The sequence below is a fragment of the Homarus americanus genome, unplaced genomic scaffold, assembly GCF_018991925.1.
Source record: "Homarus americanus isolate GMGI-L3 unplaced genomic scaffold, GMGI_Hamer_2.0 scaffold14467, whole genome shotgun sequence".
Taxonomy (NCBI): Eukaryota; Metazoa; Arthropoda; class Malacostraca; order Decapoda; family Nephropidae; genus Homarus; species Homarus americanus.
The window spans coordinates 3697547-3710595 of record NW_024733734.1 but is presented as its reverse complement, the minus strand read 5'-3'; positions in this window follow the sequence as shown (position 1 = coordinate 3710595).

The window sequence follows — 13049 nt, the reverse complement described above, 5'->3', positions numbered from 1 at the left end:
AGATGGGAATGAGGATGTGCCTCCTGTAATCAACATGAGAAAGGTGGTGACTCCGAAACTAAAGTGGCAAGCAAAAAACTATCATTCCATGATTAACTGGAGGAATGAACTCAAGACTGAGCCTCCTTACATTGCTTCTCTGTCAAATCTACAGGTTAATGACATTCTTGAGACACCATTAGTGGTGCCCAAGTGGCCAAACAGCACTCAGGCGGTCGAGAGAGGCATAAAAGTGATGACTGAAGCTTGCACTGAAGTGACGGGATACGAATCGAGAGATGGATATATTAGGCAAAGATTATTGTCTAGGAAAATGATGCCAAGGTTCCGCACAAAAAAGAATTTCAATATGAACTTGTAATGATTTTCTATACGGTGTACCTGTAAAATAACATGTGAATTAAATCGATGTCACCCATGTAAAATTTATCATTATCCTGGAAAACATTAAATGACACCTAATTTTTGGTATACACTAAAAGTTGACAAAAAGTCGTTCGCGATGCGGCAGGGTAAGTATGCATGAAATGGCATGAAATTTTGCACAGGTGTTTGTTACAGCCATACAAACGATGCCTGAAAAGTGCAGCCTGCAACTCAAATAAAAGTGTTTTTTCCCTGCCCCCTAATGGACTATATAGTTGAGGGGAGATAGTTTATTAGCAACTATATAGGGACCAGTTTTTCCCTGCCCCCTACTGTATATATTATCGATATATTTGCCTTGTTCTAGAATTTGAGCCCAAACATCCAGTACCTTTAGTAATTGTGTTAAACAGAATCGTCCCGACATAAAACAGTGTTGGCAGTCCTTTACAAGGTTTTTTCGTAGTAGATGTTCCATCATGGCATCTCTTATGATGCTCTCTAGTTACTTTGCACACTATGCTGGCTCACTGGTCAATAAGTACAGGGCGTTCTCGCTGAACGTCTGGGTTACATTCCTGAAAATGCGACGTTATGCGAAACAACGTTAAGCAGATCAATTTTCCCCATAAGAAATAGATAAAATACAGGAGTTACGTTCCCCAGCCTCATATACAGAAAATCATTGCCATTTCTATAGAGAATCGTATATAGAACTACAGTACAGTATTACCCCGCTTTATGCGGTTTCACTTAACGTGATTTCTCATATACGCGGTGCCTCGCCAGAACCGAACTTTCACTTAACGCAGTTCATCTACTCATATACACGGTGAAGTATAATATTTTTTTTTTTATTTAGCTCATAAAATTCATACAAATTACCCGGCCAGAATATAATTTACATTGCTGGAATTCTTACAATTTGATGATCATTTTGAATATAAACATCATAGATTTTGCATTAGACATACAATTTTAGATATAATGTTTACTCTCGGTAAATATGTTATCTTTTGTGCAAAATATATGATATTTATATTCAAAATATTCCTGGTCTTACAAGGAATCCAGCAATGTCAATTGTATTATCCTAACTTTAGTTTGAGGTATTATTTATTAAAATCTAGTGGTTTTCCCCCCAAAATTTCTCAGAGAGGGAAGAGCCAGCAGTGTAGTGTGAGAAGAGGGGGAGGGAGTCGAGTCCATTATTTGAATGGGCATTAACTTGGCGAAAGTATTTCTCTATTTCTCTTAAGTATTAATTGTGTGCATGTACCATCATAAAATTAAGATGTTATTTTTACTAGAACATAGGTATTGTGTCGGAAAAAGTGGAGTTCGGGGGTCGGGCCAGTCTCTATTGGAATTAATCCCATATGTTCTGTTGTTCCATTTACGCGGATTTCACTTAACGCGGTACCCTGTGGGTTCAATTGACCGCGTAAATCGGGGTACTACTGTACTAAGTTTGTATTGGTACTCACCGATGGGCGGAGGTGGTAGAGCGAGTGTGTGGTGGGTGGTGAAGCGAAGGAGGAGGAGGGTGGGAGCAGAGGAGGGTGGGAGAGAAGGAGGGTGGTGAGTCACTGAGACTCTGCGGCTGCCTCTTCCTCCTCCTGCTCTGACTGGGGTTCCTCCGCCACTGCTTGCTCCTCCGCCGTTGTTGTTTGCTCCTCCTCGGCTGCCGGCCGTTGAGAAGAAGCTGCTTCTGCCGTCCCGCGATGAAAAAATGAATCGTGTTGACTGGTTTGAGACACGCTTCGTCTGGTCATCATCTAGAAGCATTTGCATTGCTTCCTGGAACATGTTCAACGATTCTGCCATCCTCTCGGTAGTTAGCGTTTGTTGAGGTTCTTCTTCTTCGTTGTCGTCGTCTTCAACAGGACTGTGTTCTGTTAACAGTTGCAGATCTTCATTGGTGAGCTCTTCTGTATGGGATGCCAGGATGTCCTCAATATTCTCTTATTCCAGCTCATCAAAGCCTGCCTGTCTAGCCAAGCTGAGGATATCCCTATTCACAGCTGAGACTAAGTCCGTGAATCCCGTAAAACTGTTGACGCACTTGGGACACGGTTTATGCCACACACCATTCAGGCAACTTTCTGAAACCTCTTCCCATGCCTTGCCAATGTTGTCAATTGCATGAAGAATGTTGTAACCCCGCCAATATTCTCAGATCGTTGGTTTATTTTCTCCGTCTGTAGCCTCGAGCAGCTGGGCCATGGTACAGTGTAAATAATACGCCTTGAATGCGACGATGACGCCTTGGTCCATAGGCTGCCTCAGTGCTGTCATGTTGGGAGTCAGGAATACAACTTTTACACTGTCATGCAAGTCGTCGAGATTGGGAGGATGAGCTGCAGCATTGTCAAGGATCAGAAGAATTTTGAAGTCAAGGTTCTCCTTGGCACAGTATTCCTTCAGTGCAGGGATGGCATACACATTCAACCACTGGCTAAATATGGCGCCGGTTATCCATGCCTTCTTATTTGCCTTGTAGATGACAGGAAGGTGATCCTTAGAGTATCCTTTCGGGGCCCGTGGGTTGACAGCGCGAGAAATCAGCATAGGCTTCAGCTTGAAGTCACCAGCAGCGTTCGCGCCAAGCAGCAGCGTCAAGCGGTCTTTCGCCACTTAAAACCTGGTGCTCTTTTCTCTTCCTTGGAGATATAGGTCCTCTCAGGCATCCTCTTCCAAAAGAGACCCATCTCATCCACATTGAAGACTTGCTTCAGTTAGTAGCCTCCTTGTTGGATAACCCATTTGAATTCTGGCGGGAATGTCTCGGCAGCAACTGTATCTGAACTGGTAGCTTCACCAGTCATCTTTATGTTGTGGAAGTTACAACAACCCTTATATCGTTGAAACCATCCTCGGCTGGCCGTAAAGGTCTCTTCCTTTGTTCCTTCACCCTCCTCTGCCTTTAAGTCATCAAACAAGGATCTGGCTTTATGCTGGATAACCATAAGGCATTGATTCTGGTCCTCCATCCACATTGTCAGCATCTTTTCCACCTTCTCTATCACAGTGCTTCTAGTACGAGTTGTCTTAGTAGCTCTCAGAGAAGAAACACTTCCAGCACTAACCTTAATCTTGTCCGCATTAGTCAGGATAGTACGCACTGTAGTGGGGGTTAGACCAAGCACAGCGTCTACGTCCACAGCACGTTCCCCTTTTTCAAATTGCGTTAATACATCCATTTTCGTAGCAAGGGTAATGGTCTTACATTTCCTCTTCACTACACTAGCATCAGTAGCACTTGATGGGCGCTTGGAAGCCATTTTGAATGGTTAGAGTACAGTTTTAGAGCAAAAGCACTAAAACACATACGAATGATGTGAAGTCGTAGCAGAGACTGGCTTGGCGTCGCTTGGGGACGCTGTGACGTTCCGCGAGTGAGGGCAATGCACCGAGCCGAGCCGAGAGAGTGTAGTGTGGCCAGACAAGAGCAGACAAGAGTAGTCCGTGATGACGCAAAACAACGTAGTATCGGATCACTGGGACATTAAACGAATTTTTGGTCTCTTAAAGTTCAGCGACGTAGTACAGAAACAACGTTAAGTGGAACGGCATTATACGAGGACTTACTGTATTCGTGGAATGACGATTGCCCTTCTTGAATATAGGACTCACCTAAGCCATTTTCCAGTCATTGGGGATCTTTTGCTCATCCAGGCATTTGCAGAACAAGATCTTGTTACACAGTTCTCTTAACACTGTGGGGTGTACCATATCAGGGCCGGGACTCTTGTAAACCTTTAGCTTTGACGGTTTATTTCTTATAACCTCATCCGAGAACACAATGTCAGTCAGCTCTGTGTCAAACCGTCTTTCCTCGCATGCAGGAAGATTGTTCACATCCTCTATTGTGAACAACGAGGAAAATAATTTTTTCAACTCCTCCGCCTTATCCTGGTCAGATTCTGCATAACTACCATCTTCAAGCCTCAGGTCCGACATGCCTACTCGTTTTTTTAATTCCAACTTTGCATAGCGGTAAAAAGCCTTTGGGTTTGACTTGACCTCACTTGCAATCTGTCGCTGGAAGTTTTTTTCAGCCCTTCTACACTCGGACTTTGCTAGGTTCCTGGATCTGGCATACATCCTCCTGTCCTGCTCATTGTTTGTCCTAACCCACTTCTTGAATTTCTGAGTTGTCTTCTTAACTTTACCAACCGCCACATGGTTCATGTGTAGTGGTCTCTTTGTATGGATGACACCCTGGACGTACCCAAGAATGTCTAAGGGTCGTTTTAAAGCTGCTGGCATTTTCGCGGCTGGGACAGGGAGCCATTCGTTCTAGAGACGGTAATTTCCTTTACCGGTGTCGTAAATATGTGTGTGTGTGTGTGTGTGTGTGTAGACACACACATACAAAACACATACAAATAAATAATAATTGGAAAATCCTCTCACAAATAATTCAGAAACAAATTTATTAAAAATGTTACAGTCTACCCTCAAGTCTGTGCTTTATTAATAAAGTAATAATTCTGATTATTTTGTAGAGTATTTTCCCATTATTATTTATTTGTGTGTGTGTGTCTACACACACATATTTACAATAAAGGTAAAAGAAATAATTGTCCTAAGGACAAATGCATAAAGGGAATATACATTTCTTTGTACACAAGTAAAAATTGTACCCCCCCCCACCCCAGTCCACAAATGTTATTCACGGATTTGGCGATTTGCGGCCATTTTGAGAACCTAACCCCCACAAATTTGGGGGGACCCTGTATATGCTAACATTGTTTGGGTTCATAGCAACATGATAACTATACCCTTTTGTTGATACTGTGTTTCACATAGGGCATCAAACATGCTATGCATGGTAATTATACAGGACCCTCGGTTAACGAACTCAATCCGTTCCAGAAGGTCGTTCGTTAACCGAAACGTTCGTTAACCTAAACCATTGTTTCAATGGGTTTTTGGGTAATTGGTTCCAGCTCACCGAAAATTTCCTAACTTCAAAAAAAATGGCGGAAAAATGTACTTACTTTGAGGTGTGTATGTAGAAGGCTCCTGGATGATGGTGATGATGATTTGAATGGGAGTGGGAGGAGAAAGGAAGAAGAGAAGGCATTGGGGTGGAAGAGAAGTCACCCCATGGTGCCATTTCACCCATAAAATTTAGCCTCTTGGTGTAATTCAAGATTATTTTCTTTAAATCAACACTGCACTGCATTATATATTGTCAATATGTAAAATATATTTCAAAATGACCAATAATTTGCTTGGAAACAGAAAAAAAGCGTTTAGTTGAAGAGAGTCTCAAGCAAGATGTTACCTCCAGTGAAAACAGAGAGAGACTAACGCCTGTTTGCTGTGTTAACAGGCTGGATGGCACGCCAGAAACTAGTTTCTTTACCTTCAATTATGTTCAATAATTGTTAAAATGACTAAAAAAGTTAATATTAAACTTTTAAAATTATTGAATAGTATAAACTTCTTGATATTTACTAAAATAGTAAGGAATTTAAGCCCTAGAACCGATTAATGTATTGGCGGACTGATACTAAAGCTGGTTCCCGGTCAGTGCAAGCGAAAACATGTTGAGGTCGGTTCGTAAGAAATTCGTTAACCTAATTTTGTTCGCTAACGAATTGAAGATCCTTATGGAAGGCAGTTCGTTAACGAAATTTCGTTAACGAGGCTTCATAAACGAGGGGTCACTGCACTGCTTTCATACAGGTATGACTATAATGTAATGTTTACAGTTTACATGTCGATGGATACTTGTAATTATAAAGATAAACTACCCTGGTTATAAGCAGTTGTGGTACCTACGCCTACTCACACTTACCAACCCTACCAAGGTAACAGTGCCCAGACAACAGAGGTTGTATTGTTCGTATTGACATTGTAGCGTACTGTAAGTGGCCTGTTGTCAATTCTCTTTAGTTGTCTATTGTCTCTTTGTATGGGCACACATACGTACGTACATGTAGATATCTCACACTCAGGAATGAGGTAGAATAGAAACTCACAATGCATTTTCTGTATATATATTGTTGTACAGTGCAGTGCTAAGGAGTTACTAGGTGAGGAGTAGCTTGCTCAGAGGTCCTGTAGGGCGAGGAGCTTTCTGAGGGTGGTGGGTGGTGAGGCGTTGGAGAGAGATCTTGCTGGTCCAGTAGGTCAGAGTAGAAAAAGTCTCCCTGGCCAGCCATGGCCGTATTTATACAATTTAGAAACATCAGGATTTGGGGTGCGCGTAGCATGAGAGCCAATCACAGAGGAGGAGGCCAGGAATCCCTGGCACTCTGGTCCAAGCGTTGCTACGTGTGCATCCGCACTGGAGAGTAGGTCTATCAGCATCGCTGGCTGTACGCTGATTGGCTGGTAGGCGCGCAGGAGCTCAGTCGTCACTTGTCGGGGATGGGGTCCACTACAATACTCCCCTTCCCCTACGGGCGCGGCGGGAGGCTGGAGGTTGGCAGGGTTGCATCCCACAAGTGATACATACCGGGCAGGTGTACGTATGACTCGGCCGCCGCGGGTGACGACTCTGTCTGGAGACACGAGATCTGTGGGAGAAGCAGAGGTAGAAGGAGGTTTTGGATTAGAGGAGGTTGTACAGGCAATGGTTGTTGTGCTCCTGTCGCGGCAGGGGCAGCGTCACTGGCTGGGTAGACTGGGTCAGGGGCCATGCCAGCAACAGGGTCCACGACAACAGCAGGGTGCAGGACAGGAGCAGGGGGTACCTGAGGGTGGAAAGAGGGTGCCCAGAAATGTTGTGGGCGAGGTGGTGCTGCAAGAGATAATGGTGGGCAGACTGGCGGAGGAGGTGTGGAATGAATGTGTTCAGGGCAGTGAGAAGGATGGCGTGGGGCAGTAGCCTTGAATGCAGAAACCGCCTGACGTAGTGTTTGTAGTAGGTCGTGACGGGCAGCAGGAGTGAAGAGGTCAAGGTCAGAAGTAAGGCGTGTCATGTGCTGCTTGATGGTGGCGGAGGTTATGGCGCCTACCCGTCTCCGTCGATGTCGCTTCGCCGTGTAGATGCAGTGGGGCTCACGGTGTTGAGCGTTGGAGCCGAAACGTCTGTGATACCAGCATAGGGTAGATCCGTTGTGCTGGGGGCTGGTGGCGGTTTCCGGGGCAGGAAAGGCGCGTCAGGGATTGTAGGGCGCGGTGCGTGAGCCAGGAACAGGCCCAGCAGCAGGCATGGAGAAGCAGAGCTGTTCAATGGTGTCCATCCTGCGGTTCAAAGTCTGCAATGAGGTCCCTGATGCCTTGTGAGGTATTGGTCGTCTGGGGAGCGCTGGTCAGGTTGACGAGACCGGAAGAAAGTAAGAGTGTAGCCGCGGACGCACAGCAGTGTATTCGTGGAATATTCTGTCTACCGAGGTTGCGTAGAGTTCTGGTGTTGTAGAGTAATCTACTGCGGACAGGGTGATGCGTACCTGTGTGGGAAGCTTTTGTGCGTGAAGCTGGCGCAGGATAGAGTCGGGGAGTCTGTCTGTGTGGCAGGAGTTCAGCCGACACATCTCCTCCCAGAGACATCCCGGGGTTGAGTTCCCGAGGGAGATAGAGGATAGATCTTGCAGGAGATTGGGGCTGGTCTGTTGATATCACGTCTTCAAGGCAGCCTGCAGGGTAGCGAATTTGTTGTCATCTGGAGGGTTGGAAATGGTCTGTGAGACCTGCGTAGCGACTTCTGTGGGCAAGGCACATAGCAGGGCGCCGTACTTTTGCTCGTCAGTAGCTTGTGAGCCGATGAGGGTTGCTTCCACTTGAACTAACCAGTCCTCGACGTTGTGGTTGAAGGTCGGTAGAGAGATCCGTCCGTCTATTCTGGTGGAAGTGCGTCAAACCTGTTAGGGAAGGATGAGGGATGGGTGCTTGTTCCGACCCCCTTCCTTGTTCACAATCTCCTGGGAGGGAGGTGAACAGTTGCAGGGGGGGACTTCGGGACGAATACACTTTTTAGGGTGCAGGTCCTTAGGCCAGAACTAAAAAACAAAAGAAAAATAGGAGAGTAGGCAAAAGAGCTCAAACCACGTTTGGAATATCGCACAATAGTTGCTCTCCAGCTGTGATGTGGGTCACTCACATCGCCAGTGGGGAGAACAGACTAATGCGTTATAAACCTTACGGTCGTGAGATGTGGAGTAGCGGGTGGGGCAGGTGGCCCGGACTGGCAGCAGACAGCGATCCTCACAGCAGCAGCAGAGGGACTGTGGTGTTCACAGCTCCGATAGTAAGGCAGCAGCAAAGGGAGAGTGTGGTGTTCACAACTCCGGGGGTCATCATTTGTAGCGTACCATGTGTGGCCTGTTGTCAATTCTCTTTGGTTGTCTATTGTCTCTTTGTATGGGCTCACATACGTACATACATGTAGATATCTCACACTCAGGAATGAGGTAGAATAGAAACTCACAATGCGTTTTCTGTATATATATTGTTGTACAGTGCAGTGCTAAGTAGTTACTAGGTGAGGAGTAGCTTGCTCAGAGGTCCTGTAGGGCGAGGAGCTTTCTGAGGGTGGTGGGTGGTGAGGTGTTGGAGAGAGATCTTGCTGGTCCAGTAGGTCAGAGTAGAAAAAGTCTCCCTGGCCAGCCACGCCCGTATTTATACAATTTAGAAACATCAGGATTTGGGGTGCGCGTAGCATAAGAGCCAATCACAGAGGAGGAGGCCAGAATCCTTGGCACTCTGGTCCTAGCGTTGTTACGTGTGCGTCCGCACTGGAGAGTAGGTCTACCAGCATTGCTGGCTGTACACTGATTGACTGGTAGGTGCGCGGGAGCTCAGTCGTCACTTGTAGGGGATGGGGTCCACTACAACATCTATTGATCCCCACTTTTCTGATATTTTTTTGAGCGACTGTACATAACTTCTCTAGCTGAAAATTTTCCTCGGTAAAATATCTGGTCTTGGTATTGACCCTTCCCCCCCCCCCCACCATTCCTACCATTCTCTGCAGCTGCCTCGTTTACACTATCCCTTGTGTTTTGTGGGGTGTGGTCAGATATGACATTGTTAGCATGGCGCTCGCCTCCTCCTGGGTGGGAGGTAGAGTGGATAGGGGGTGTCCCACTGTCCCATGGTTCTGCTGTTTTTACGAATCTCCCGCACTCACTAGTGACCTCTTACAGCCAAAATAAGTGAAAACAGGACTAGTAGCAACCCCCGAGTGCCCTGATGGGTTGTGGGGAGCTGGCCTCCCTGCCTTAACCCATATTTATCCCCGCTTGTTGACTGTCTCCTTGACACAGACACATTAGCATACCATACTACATATTTATTTCACATCTAATTTACAAAGAAAATCATTTTGCTTCAGTGACATGAGGTACAGTGTGAGCGCATGCCCAGTATTTGCCAACAGTGCATAACAGAAATGTGACTGACCGCCCAAGCAGCTAACGAGCCGATCAGTGGCGAAGAGGATAAAAGTAAAAATTAAAGTAAAAAGGGGGTTAATGACAACTGTCCCAGGTGCCTGGGTGGGTTGGAGGTTGGCAAGAATTCCTTAGGAGGTAGGGGTGTTTGGGACAGAGTTGAGTGTAGGCCTGTGTATGATGACACAGCGGAACAGCCTGTCATTCCCCTCTCACCCAGCGTACGGATGAATTGTGCCTGGCCTCCCTGCCTTATCTCGTATTTATTTATTCCTCCCTTGTTCACTGTCTCTGTTTTTAGTAATAAATTTTATCCTCTTCACCACTGATCGGCTCATTAGCCGCTTGGGCGGTCGGTCATGTTTCTGATGCGCACTGTTGGCAGATACTGGGCATGCACTGGCTCCTGAATATATCAGAACCTGCTCCAGTGTTGGACAAGTCTGTACTTGAATGAGCTCACCCTACTTGGTGCCGTTACAACACTCTCTGGCAGATTATTCCAAGAGTTCACAATTCTCACTCTGAAAAGTTTGTCCTTACAGTTTTCTGGACTTGTGGCTTCTTCAACCATGAGATGTGAGCCCTCATGTGGCAGGCATCCGCCAGCTCCAGGTATGTACGTTTGACCAAGTAGTACCCCCTGAGACGTTTATACACTTTGATTAGGTCGCCCCTTGCCTATCTGTAGTATATAAGCAAGGTAGTTACAGGTGCTCCAATCTCTCTGGGTAACTGAGGTTCCGTAGAGCAGGCACCAATCTGGTGGCCCTCCTTTGGACATTTTCTATCAGTTGACAGTCTTTAACATACCTCGGGGACCAGATCATGATGAGAGACGGACCATCCAGATATCTAAACGAACTTCTTATAAGACCTAGTAGTTTCGTTGCCTGATTCACCTTCTTCTCACAATGGCCCGAGAACTTAAGTTCAGTGTTGACATACACACCTAGGTCCTTTTCACATTCTTTCTCAATTAATGCAGTCTCTTCATCCTGTTGGGACATGTGATAGACCTCCTTATGACCCAGGTGTATCCTTTTGCATTGACACACTGACACAGAGATACTAACATGCCACACTACACAGCTTACAGGTCCTAACATCTTTTATTCAAGTGTCTTTGCATTGCAAAATATTCCTTTCATATCTAAGTTACGAAGAACATAATATTGTTTTAGTGACTTGAAAGTAGAGTGCGATGACACAGGTAGGGGCTGGAGGTGTTGCCATTATCATGCTATTATTTTATTAAGTGCTAACATAAATAATTTGTAATATTTTCTTGAGAATTCATATAAATCAATATACCGTATATCTCGGCCTACAAGACGGAATTTGAACAAAAAAAAATCAGCCCAAAGTTAGGGGGTCGTCTTAAGCACCAGAGATAAAATTCTTACCTCTTAAATATTGCGGTTTAGCGTGTCAAGAGTGGTGATGGAAACATCGTAAGCCACTCACAAGGTCCTACCACTAATTATTTTATACTGAAACTTACGTTTGGGAAGCTGGATTAAAATGAAGATTACCGGTATATTAAAATAATAAAAATGTATTATAAACCAGTCTAACATAACGTAAAAGAACAATATACCCCGGTAATAAACACAGCTGCTATCATCATCCCCCCCCCCCACCCCCATTTGCCAGTGACAAGAAAGGGAAAGTGACCTTGACTGTGACCGCCTGTGGCTATTTTTAGCCGTCCTTGTGTTCGGAGGTGGTCAGTAATGCATATCTGTATATTTACTGATCATAATACTTATCTCCTACAAATAATTAATTTAAAATTTATTTTTTTACAAAGAATATTCAGTAAATGACTGCGTTAATTCTTGAAACTACCGACAGTGGTAAATTTAGGATGAGAATGATTAACAGAAGTCACGTCACGCATTTGGAGTTTGGTCCTTAATGATCACCTACCAGGTATAATGGTAGCCTCCCTTTTTCGCGAAACAAGTATATAAATTAAAGAAAATACTTGCAGTGTGTTTAATGTATTACAGTATATTATAAATAAATAAATAAATAAACAAATAAATCGGCAAATCTATTTCAAGTAAATGGAAATATTTTACTCACACCAACATTAGTTCCAATTAAATAATTGACGCTTAAGTGAGTCACTAGTGTACACCAGCCGGTAAAATTTGATGCCAATACTTGAAGTGAATTAGCATTATTTTAAATAACCAACCATAAATAAATGGAAAAAAGATCAAAGGTGAGAAACATTATATTGTATGTATGTTGTGTTGTCAAAGGAAGAGAAACAATTGCAACTCTGCAACCTTTTTCACTCAAATCCTAATAAACAGTGGGAACACAGTCCCACCACTGAGACGAGGTAACACTCCCACCACCGATCGTCTCGTGTGAAGCAAGCGTATAAATTAAAGAAAATACTTGCAGTGTGTTTAATATGTTACAGTATATTATAAATAAATAAATAAACAAATAAATCGGTAATTCCATTTCAAGTAAATGGAAAAATTTTACTTGATACCGACATTAGTTCCAGTTACCGGTAAATAGCAGACGCTTCAGTGACGTCACTAGTGTTTACACTACACCAGCGGGTAACATTTGATGACATTACTTGAAGTGAATTGGCCTTATTTTAAAAAACCAAGGATGGTTGGTAAAGGACTACTGAGTCAGTGGGTAAGTGTCACATTTGGGGTACTGGTCTTATACAGCGAATAGAGCTCAAAAGCTACTTTTTAAATGAAAATTTAGGGGGCCGTCTTATGCACCCCGACGCCTTATAGGCCGAGATATACGGTAAGTAAATAAAATTTTTGTAAGCTGGTAGAAAACAACGACATAAAATTTAATTTATTGAAATTAAAAAAAAATATGTGTACGTAGTATTGTTTATGTTCACTCAGGCAGGCCAGACAGTCCAGGCCCATTGTTGCTGTCAAGTGGTCCTTGTTATTCTATATAAAACATTCATCATGGCAAAATAAATTAGTGAAACCTTAAATTTTTTTTATTTATTGCATTATTTACCATTACCATGGGAGCAGAAATAAATAAAATACCTGTATTTATGAATGCAAAATAGAGAAAAAACGTTTAACATTCATATTTGTCTCACTTGCCTGAGAGGCCCTGAGTAATTTTCTGAGATGCACAAGTATACATATTAATGCATAGCAGAGTTAAAATGCCTAGACTGCACAATTATGCAAATTTTTGGTCATTTCTGGCTTTTTTTCCTGACAGGATGACTTTTAGCAGAACTGGTGGATAATTAATGGGTTTAACACTTTAGGGCTGGTCACTAGTGACATACTGAAAAAAGTACTCTGTACA